Source organism: Heloderma suspectum, chromosome 1 (genome assembly GCF_057233095.1).
Source record: "Heloderma suspectum isolate Gila_16-S chromosome 1, 16-S_ref, whole genome shotgun sequence".
NCBI lineage: Eukaryota > Metazoa > Chordata > Lepidosauria > Squamata > Helodermatidae > Heloderma > Heloderma suspectum.
In genome coordinates this window covers 130398920-130409149 of record NC_139458.1, presented here as the reverse complement: position 1 = coordinate 130409149, position 10230 = coordinate 130398920, and positions in this window count along the sequence as shown.

Below are 10230 nucleotides of genomic sequence, written 5' to 3'. Positions count from 1 at the left end.
AAAAATCGTACATGAGTTCTGGATGTTTGTTATTGCTCTTCCCCTGCTTTCTCCTCTACACACCAACTCTGTGCTGCCCGCACAATGAATGGAACTGTCCTTGCTAGGTGAGGATCTCTGTGAACACATTAGAGATCTGTGCTTGTAAGGAATTAATGGATCAAAGTGCAGTACCATGTTCTTCTACCAAGTTGCACGTGGTGAAAACCCACTGAAGTCCATAGGATTTAATTTAAGCATGCTTATCTGGGTGCAAGTCTGAAGTTAAGCAGTTACTGCTTTAACAGTAAATCATATTGTCTTTCAAAACATGAAGATATATGCAAAAAGGACAGAAATGCTGCTATTAGACAACTACAGTGGAATATTTTAGACAAGGATCTGGCCTCTTCTCAGAGGAGCTCATCATGTGGTATTTAATTGGTTATTAATGACAGAACAGAGTTTCAGTAACAAGGAGTGTCATACTGATGTCCTCAATAGGGATTTATACATTTTCTCCTCCCTCAGCTAAGAAGAAACACATTCAGTCCAATGGGAAATAAAAACATTAACAGAATTTTCCTCTTTTCACCATCTCAGTTTAGAAAAAAGATGGTAACACTTGACTAGTCAGGAAAGTCCACAGCAGATTTCTTTTAAGATGATCTGTTTGTCCAGTGATTTCTTTTAAACTTCAGGTGACAAAGATGTGCCTGACAAGCTGTCAGCAAACATTTCGTCCCTAGAATGAAGGGACCGGGAAGAGAATACTGCCATGAAATGTGTTTGGGGTTTCTATGGCAATGTAGAATGTACTATCTGAAATGCGCACTCTGGTCTTGTCAGCAAAAGTGGAGTATTGAAACAGGAAGGGAGATAGATACTCCATCCAAAGAACTGGGTTGCAAGACACCATTCTAGCACTACGACTCATATTGCAACAATATCTTACCAAAAAGCATGTCTATCTTTATTAAGATCTTTCATAAGAAAAGTATGAGGAAAATCTTCCCCAGGTTTGGAGACAAATAAAGGGGAGAAAGATCAGATTAGTATATAGTACTACTGTGGAGACTTACTTCTGAGTATACATGCACAGGGTTGTACTGTGATTTTCAGAGTGGCAGGTCACCTTTTGGCCACACCCACTTTACCTTCGGCCTTGCCTACCACTGGAATGCGGCCCTCACCTTTCCCAGATTGGAATTTGTACCTCCAGCTGAAATAGATACCACACCCCTGCTGTACTAAGTATGTAGCCAGAATTTATCCATCTAGTGCTAGCCAAGAAGAATCATATACCTTTTTGGAAAGACTACTTATATCTTTACTTAAAGAATATTATTCCTTAAATAATAAAAAATAAATATCCTTTCTGTCCCATCTTCTCACCTACAAAGTTACTTGGAGGACCCGTTTTCAGAAGGTTTCTTGCTGTCCTTTCAGCAGCTCCACAGCAGTACAGTTTTTGTTGCAAAGAGGTTAGCGGTAACTGCCATTTAAAAAAAATATGCAAGGGTCACAATTGCCTGGAAAGTTTTGGACATTTTGTGGGATCCAAGATTTTGAGGGAATGGAATAGGTAGTATATGGGTTGTATAGCATATCATAGTGAGGCTATCTAGAAGAAGGATGTTCTAAGATGTGGAGAGTTTTCTAGATTGTAGCTCTTCCACAAATTTAATAAGAATCTAGCCTTCTTGTTGCCGGCACTATTAGCAGAAAGGATTGGTGGCAAAGGAGAGTTCCCAGTATAGACCAATGGGAATGTGTTGCTAAACCACAGTGACAACCAAGCATGTGCAGAGAAATTGAGAACAGCTATTGCAGTATCTGTCTCTCTCTCTCTCTGTCTCTTCAGGACTCTTCCTGAGTATGCCTAGAACTGTCACAAATCTCATTTCACTGGCTCAAGTGAGTGTCCTATGTAGCTCTCCTGATCTAGACTGAATTAATTAATCCCAAACAAAAGAGTCCAGTGTTCTGACTCTGAATGCCCAGTAATATATGAAATGATACTCAAGACCAAATGTCAACTCACAGAACAAGAAGGAAAATCAGAAATCCATCTTCCCTGTTTCTTCTCAGAATGATTGTGCCATGATTTTCCTGATCACTTCTACAGCTGTTTGCAGGTAGTTATAATTAGTAAAACAGGGAAGAATTTCTGCCCTAGGAAAGATCTCTCTTATTCATTCTCTCTCTCTCTCTCACTCTCTCTCTCTCTCCCCCTCTGCTACATTGAGGGAACAAAACTAGGAAGCTTGCAACAACTTAATCTCCTGCCCTTGGTGCCTCTGTCACTAATAACATCAGACATGCACATCAAGAAATGTGCACAGACTGTGTAGTCCCTTCACTTGCACCTGCCATTTTTGCAGTACTGAACAAAGGACACAGTCATAACTACACAGTCCATGAAAGCATAGGGCAAAAAGAGAGAGAGAGAAAGAGAGAACTCCCCAACAGAAACCAAAGGAAATTTGCTATCATACAAGAGATGCACAGGCAAGTTTTTATGTGTCAGGTACAGAGAATTATATACAACCCATTAAACATGTTTAACAAAATTTTGCTTAGGTTCAATCATATCTGCCAACTATATTGCTTTCCCACTAAACCACAAGTTGATCTACAGGAAGTGAAAGATGCTCCCAGTAAATCTCATTGATCCAATTTCAGTTCCAGGTCAGGTGAATTTGACCCTGAACCCAGAATGGATTAATGAAACCTATCAATTATGTCTTTCTGTATGTCAGTTCTGAAGTTTACTAGGAGATCAGTAACAATGGCAAGTAAAGATCTCAATCCATAGCAATGACAGAAAAGCGAGTTCTCTAGATTTCATAAGTTTCAACATTTTGAAAAGGCTCTAGCAGACTGTAGCCATAGTACTCCATTCAGAGGTACAGGTAGGGGCAGAGCCTCTGTTACGTCCCCTAATAAGTGCTTGCAGAGTGTCCTGGTTTAACAGGTAAGGATGCATAAACCACCATGGATTTCCCTTCCCAGTAGCGACGCTGCCGTTTTAATGCTTTTGTCAGTCTCCTGTGCCTGGTGAAACCTGACTGCCTGTCTCACTGAGATTCCAAGTGTGATTATTTCACTTCCCACTCTAGTTTTGAAAATGGATTTTAAAGCAAAGTTCTTTAACCCCACTGCTACTCTGTATTGACAGGGAATCCACACTTGTATTCTGGTAAAGCCAGGTCCAGATCAAGGCCATGATGGACCCTGGGCTAGCGGTTGCAGTGGCCCCTCTACTTGGTCCCATTTCACATTAATCATGTGAAGGAGTCTCCTCAAGTACAAGGGACTGTGGGCCATGGTCACATGGCTTCCCTGGCCCATCCCCAATAGCCACACATTGAGCACGGATATTGGCATAGTGGAAGCTTATAGCCAGGTTCATACAACATGACAGCCTACTATGACTTATTTAACCCATGGTGAGGCTGCAGCATGTGCAGGATATGTGCAGCTGCCATTTTGAATATGCAGCCCCAAATTTGGGGGTTGTTGTGTCATGCAAACCATGTAAGTGTGGGTTATGCAACGGTCAAGCAATGCTCGCATAACCTATGGTCTGTTTTAGGGTTATGCGAGGGTTGTTTAACCCTCACATAATCCATGCTCTCTGGGTTCACACAACACAAGAACCCCCCCCCCCCCGAGCGGAGCTGCATATGCAACCTGGCGCCCTTGGGCACCACAGCTCATTGTGGGTTAAATAACCCATGACAAGCCGTGGCATGTCACCTGCACCTAGTCTATATGTCTGCATATATGTGGCTCCAATTTTTTAAAATATAAGACAAAGGCAGAGGTGTTTGTTTGTTTGTTTGTTTATAACAAATAGTTGATTTTAAAGGATCTGGAATGCCGCCCCTCCCTTCACTGGGCAGTGGTCCCTGAGTGGAAGGTGTGGATCTCTCTCTCTGTTATGCCTTTTGTGCAAATGATCTGAAAATGCAGAGAAGGGAGAACATGTAATAAGAGCAAAATATCATGCTGTAAGAATCAGGGGATGCACCATATTTTGGAGGTGGGTCTAGTGCGTTGTTGGGCCCTGTGAGGCCGTGGGCCCTGGCCTCAGGCTGCAGTGCAGTCAGCCCATGCCATAGTCCAGCCGTGGGTGGAGTCGATTTCACTGCAGCAGGAAAATCTGTGGTTGGCAGGAAAGATAAGCACCTCATAAAACATTACAGAAGGATGGCTTTGATCCTAAAACAAGTGAAAGGATGCTCATGGAAGGAAAGTACCCCATCCCTGCCTCCTTCCTCCAGCCCTTTGCAGAGCCTCTCCAGAATGTAAAAGGGCCCTTCATGTGGAATCTTCCAAAATAAGGGAGGCTATGCTGTATTTGCAGCAGCAGCAGCAACCCCTCCCCACCACCACCACCATTCAATCCCACATTTTTTTCAGGAGGGCTTCCCCAGACCCCCTGGAGAGGCTTTATTTATTTATTTATTTATTTATTTACTTACACTATTTATATACCGCTCCTCATCAGAAGATTTCAGAGCAGTGAACAACATAAGAATAAAACAATGGTTAAAAGAGTTTTAAAAGTTAAAACATTTTTAAAAAGACAAATCCCAACGAAGTGGAATTCAACAAACCACGGCTGGTCATGCAAGGAAGGCCTCTTGAAAGAACAACGTCTTCAGGAGACGCCGGAAGGAACACAATGTTGGCACCTGCCTGACCTCTAAAGGCAGGGAATTCCACAGGAAGGGGGCCACCACACTGAAGGCTCTTCTCCTGGTGGACTCCAACCGAGCCATAGGTCCATGTGGAACCACCAGGAACATGCCCTCTGATGACCTCAGTGACCGGGCAGCTTGGTAGGGAAGGAGGCGCTCTCTCAGGTATCCTGGTCCCAAGTTGTTTAGGGCTTTGTACACTAGTACTAATACCTTAAACCTGGCCCGGTAGCGAATAGGCAGCCAGTGCAGTTCCCTCAGCAAAGGGGTTACACGCTGAAAAGGGGCAGCTCCTGACAACAGCCGAGCTGCTGCATTCTGCACTAGCTCCAGCTTCCGGACCAGCCTTAAGGGCAGCTCCACATAGAGTGCATTGCAGTAATTCAGTCTGGAGGTTACTAATGCCTGTACCACCGTGGTCAAGCTATCCCTGTCCAGGAGAGGCCGTAGCTGGCGAACCAGCCGAAGCTGGTAAAAGGCACTCCGAGCTGCCGTGACCACTTGGGCCTCCAGCGACAATGATGGATCGAGGAGTACCCCCAGACTACGGACCTGATCTTTCATAGGGAGTGCAACTTCATCCAGAACAGGCAATGAGCCTATCTCCCAGACCCGGGAACCACTCACCCACAGGGCTTCCGTCTTGCCAGGATTCAGCTTCAGTTTATTGGCCCTCATCCAGCCCATCACTGAGTCTAGGCACTGATTCAGGACTTGCACAGCCTCTCCTGATTCAGATGTCACAGGGAGATAGAGCTGCGTCTCATCAGCATACTGATGGCATTTGGCTCCAAATCCCCTAATGACCGCTCCCAGTGGCTTCATATAGATGTTAAACAACATTGGGGACAGGATGGTACCCTGCAGCACCCCATAGCTCAATTGCCAAGGGGCCGAGGAATAGTCACCCAATGTTACTCTTTAAAATCGGCCCCATAGGTAGGACCAGAACCACTGTAGCACAGTGCCACCAATACCCATCCCACGGAGTTTATCCAGGAGGATACCATGGTCGATGGTATCAAAAGCCAATGAGAGATGGAGCCGAATTAACAGGGTTGCACTCCCCCTGTCCCTCTCTCGATAAAGGTCATCCATCTGGGTGACCAAGGCTGATTCAGTCCCGTAACCAGAATGAAACCCAGATTGAAATGGGTCTAGATAATCAATATCCTCCAAGAGTGCCTGCAATTGGTTCGCCACAACTCTCTCAAGTACCTTCCCTAGAAAAGGGGTATTTGCGACTGGGCGGTAGTTGTCTAATACCGTTGGGTCCAGGGTGGGCTTCTTCAGGAGTGGCCACACTACTGCCTCCTTAAGGACAGCAGGGACCACCCCTTCCCATAAGAAAGCATTTATCACTCCCTGGACCCACCCAGTCATACCCCTTTGGCTAGCTTTTATTAGCCAGGAGGGACAGGGATCAAGAGGGCACGTGGTCGGTCGCATTATTGCAAGCATCTTGTCCACATCATCAGGCCGTAACAACTGGAACTGATCCCACAAAATCGGGCAGATGGTGGCATCAGACACCTTGACTGGTACTGCACTAACAACAGCATCAAAATCGGAGACAAATGATTTTGTCCTCAAAGTGCAATGCAAAAAGGTCACAGCGTCCTCGATGGGGCCCGGGCCCCATTTACTGGGGAAGATGTTAACAACCACCGGACCACCTGGAAGAGCTCCGCTGGACGGCTACTTGAGGACGTAATGGAGGCAGCAAAATAAACCTTCTTTGCTGCCTGCACTGCCACGCAATAGGCACGATTATGCACTCTAGAGTAAGGATGGATGAAAGTCCCTTACCTGGTCCCACAGCTGTGTTCGGGGGGGGGAGGCGCTTCGTTTCTCCCCCCGAAATTCTTGGTGGGGGGGAGGCACCCCGCCCCTCCTGGCCGAAATTCAGGCTGGGGGGGAGCGCCCTGTCTCCCCGGCTGCGAAACAAAAAAGTAAATTGAAAAAAAAAAACGTGATAGGCTACGTAACGATTTATGTAGCCTATCACGGCTAGATTTTCAGTCAGCCGTGATAGGCTACGTAAATCGTTACGTAGCCTATCACGTGTTTGTTTGTTTTTTTAACTTTATGGGGAAATGGCGACGGTGGCGGCAGCTGGTCGGAATACCGGCCGCCGCCCCCACTGCCGCCGAAACGCCGCCAGGACCTGCCGCCGAGAGGGACATTCGGCAGAGGTAAGTCCCATCCCGGGGGGGGGGGGCGGGGGGACAGAGAATTTCCTCACCAATTTCGGGGGGCCGAATGCATTGGCATTCGGCCTCCCGGAGATTCGTGGAGAAATTCTCCGCCATCCCTACTAGAGTGTGCTCAGTCGTCTTCACTTCGAGTCTTGCACCATTTGCGCTTCAGCTGACGTCCAGCCTGTTTCATTGACTGCAGCTCCCCAGTATACCAGGGAGCAGAACAGGCTCCACAGTGCCGGAGAGGGCACTCAGGTGCAATCATGTCGATGGCCCTCCGCATCTCACTGTTCCACAGTGAGGCCAGGGCCTCGGCTGGATCACCAGCTCTCTCCACTGGAAAATCCCCAAGAGCATTCAGAAATCCATTGGATTCCATCAGTCTCCTAGGGCAGACCATCTGAATAGGCCCCCCACCCCAAAAGGAGAAGAGTAATGCTGTAAGTTCAAATCTCACCAGGAAATGGTCTGACAATGACAATGGGGTTACGTGCAGCCCCCCAATCTTCAGACTACCCATCTCACAAGTTGGAGCAAAAATCAAATCAAGGGTGTGCCCTGCTTCATGTGTTGGGCCGATGACATACTGAGACAGCCCCATGGTTGTCATGGAAGCCATGAAGCCTCAGCATGAAAGTTGAAGTCACCCAGAACCATCATCCTGGGTTCCTCCAACACCACACTTGCGACTGCCTCCGCCAGCTCAGTCAGGGAGGATGTCGGGCAGCAGGGTGGGCGATACACCAGCAGCATCTCCAATCTGTCTCTATGGCCCAACACCAGGTGCAACCCCTCAAGGCCCGCTCCAAGGTGTAGTGGTCTCCTGGTGATAGAGATGGAAGTTCTATGAACCACGGCAACTCCCCCCCCCCCGGCCCTCCAACCTATGTTGGTGCTGCACTGAGTACCCAGGTGGGCAGAGCTGAGTCAGGTTGACTCCACCCAGCCCACCCACCCAAGTCTCAGTGATACACGCCAGGTCAGCCCTCTCATCCATGATTAAATCGTGAATGAGTGCAGTCTTATTGCAGACCAATCTGGCTTTAAATAGCAGCACCACAAGACAGGATGGCGGGTGCAGGTGGCGGCAAGGGGCAAGAAAGGATGAGAAAAATTCATTCCATTAACTTCCTCATAGTTGCTTATCTGAGGATCCAAGCCAATTTGTTTTCTGGTTTGCAGTTAAGACAGGGCTGGGGAATCTCTGGCATCCGGCCTGAGGAACCTTGGGATCCTTCTGTGGGCTCTGCCCCCTTCCTATGCCCCTGCCCCAGGGAGGCTAACAGGGGCTTGGGGAGGCTAGTGGGAGAGGAATCTGATAAGAGATAACAGCTGAGATCTCTCCTTCTTTAAAGTACTGTTTGCCCTCCCAATTGGGAGAGGGAGCAGCACATTCAGTGCTTCCCTGGCCAAGACTTCCATGCACGTGGGTGTTCCACAGCCAGGGGAAAGCCCACCTTCACCAAGGCCAGGAGTGAAAGAGGACTTCTTTGCCTCACCCAGGATTTCCCTGGCTAGGGAATGCCCAGGTGGGGTGAGGCCAAGCTGGCTCAGTCCCCTTTCCTCCTTTGTCAGTGAAGGGGACTGAACCTGCTCGGCTCAGCTTCACTATGCTCTCATGTTTGTGGTCACTAGGGATGGCGGAGAATTCCGCCACGGATTCCAGTGAGGCCGGATTCTGCAGAATCCCCTGGAATCCGTGGCGGAACGGCCTCCTGCCCCCCCCCCCGCGGAATCCCCCAGGGCGGCACTTACCTGGGGCGGATGCAGCGGCGGTGGTTCCGGCGGTGGCGGCTGGTCTCCTGGCCGGCCGGGCTGCTGTGGCCGCCATTGCCGTCCTTCAAGCTGTGATAGGCTACGTAAGAATTTACATAGCCTATCACGGCTAATCCCCCCCCCAAAAAAACCAGTGTACGCAAATGGCAGCAGCTACGGCGGCCGTCATTTGCGTTCTCTATTTTTCACCATTCTAGCCTACATAAATATTTACGTAGGCTAAATATTTAAATAATATTAAATAGGCAATTATGGCGGGGGGGAAAAAGGGAACCACAAATAGCGTAGTGGGCACTATTTGCGTTCCTTTTTCCCCTGCTGTGTTATCCTACGTAAATATTTACGTAGGCTAGAACGGCGGGGAAAAAAAGAAACGCAAATAGCGCCCACTACGCTATTTGCAGTTCCCTTTTCTTCGCATTGCTTACATACATATTTACGTAAATGGCCAGCGTAGCTGCCGCCATTTGCGTATGCTGGTTTTTTTGGGGAGGGGGGTTAGCCGTGATAGGCTACGTAAATTCTTACGTAGCCTATCATGGCTGCCTGGCTGGATGCAAATTTGCGTCTGCAGCAGTCCGTTCGTGGCCAGGAATCCAGCTGCGGACAGCCCTGGCTGGCTGCTCCGTGGCCTGGCTGCGGAGTGGAGCCAGCCATCGAGGATTCCAGGGGGGAGGACCGGATCGCCTCCCCCCCGTCGAGGATTCTGGGGGGAGGGACGGAGCACCTCCCCCCCCACCGCGAAAGATTCCGAAAGAAGACTTTCGTACTTCCCTAGTGGTCACCACTTGCCAAATGGGTGGGGGTGGGAGGTAGACTGTTACTGCTGGAGAATTGGGCTCAGGATTTCCTTTCCCCCCACTAAATCACTGGGAAGGAATCCAAGGAGCATGTGAGGAGTTTCCCAATAACCAGGAAAGTTTCTGAGCCTCACCTTCCAGTTGTTGGCTTGCATCTTCAGCAAATAACTCTAGGAATTACATGATGGGAACCAACTTAAGTCAGTGGAAGCTCTGAAGTCAGTGGGACTGTAAATCTGTTCTGGGTTTGTCAGAGCCAGTCAGAACTCTAAAGGAGCTATCCCAGGTGCTGAACCTATTTGGGGACTGGGGTTCAGCACCTTGGATAGCTCCTTCAGAGTTCTGACTGAAACTGGGGACAGATTTACAGCCCCACTGACACTGGAGCCACCAGCCTCCTCTGAACTTAGCGTGCAAGTTGTGATTGAAAACTAGCACCACCAGGAAAGCTCTGTGTATGTGCAGAACCAATTGCACATGCCTAAGGAGCTCTTTGGATCCTCACCCAGGATCTTTTCTGGCCAGCTGAAATGGGGATATTTACCCCAGATAAGTAAGCCTTGTTTCAAATGCCAAAGTGAATTCTGAAAAACAGCTGAATGTGACTTGAGATTTGAAACTTGCTCATTGTCCCTTCACCCCTGTTCCGCAGACATTTGGCACAGAGGAGAGCGATGATTGGGGAGAAGCCCACAATGGCTTCTGTCTGACACAGCAAACTCCAGGAAGCTGGGATGCAGGAACAGCAGCAGCAGCTGCTGCACA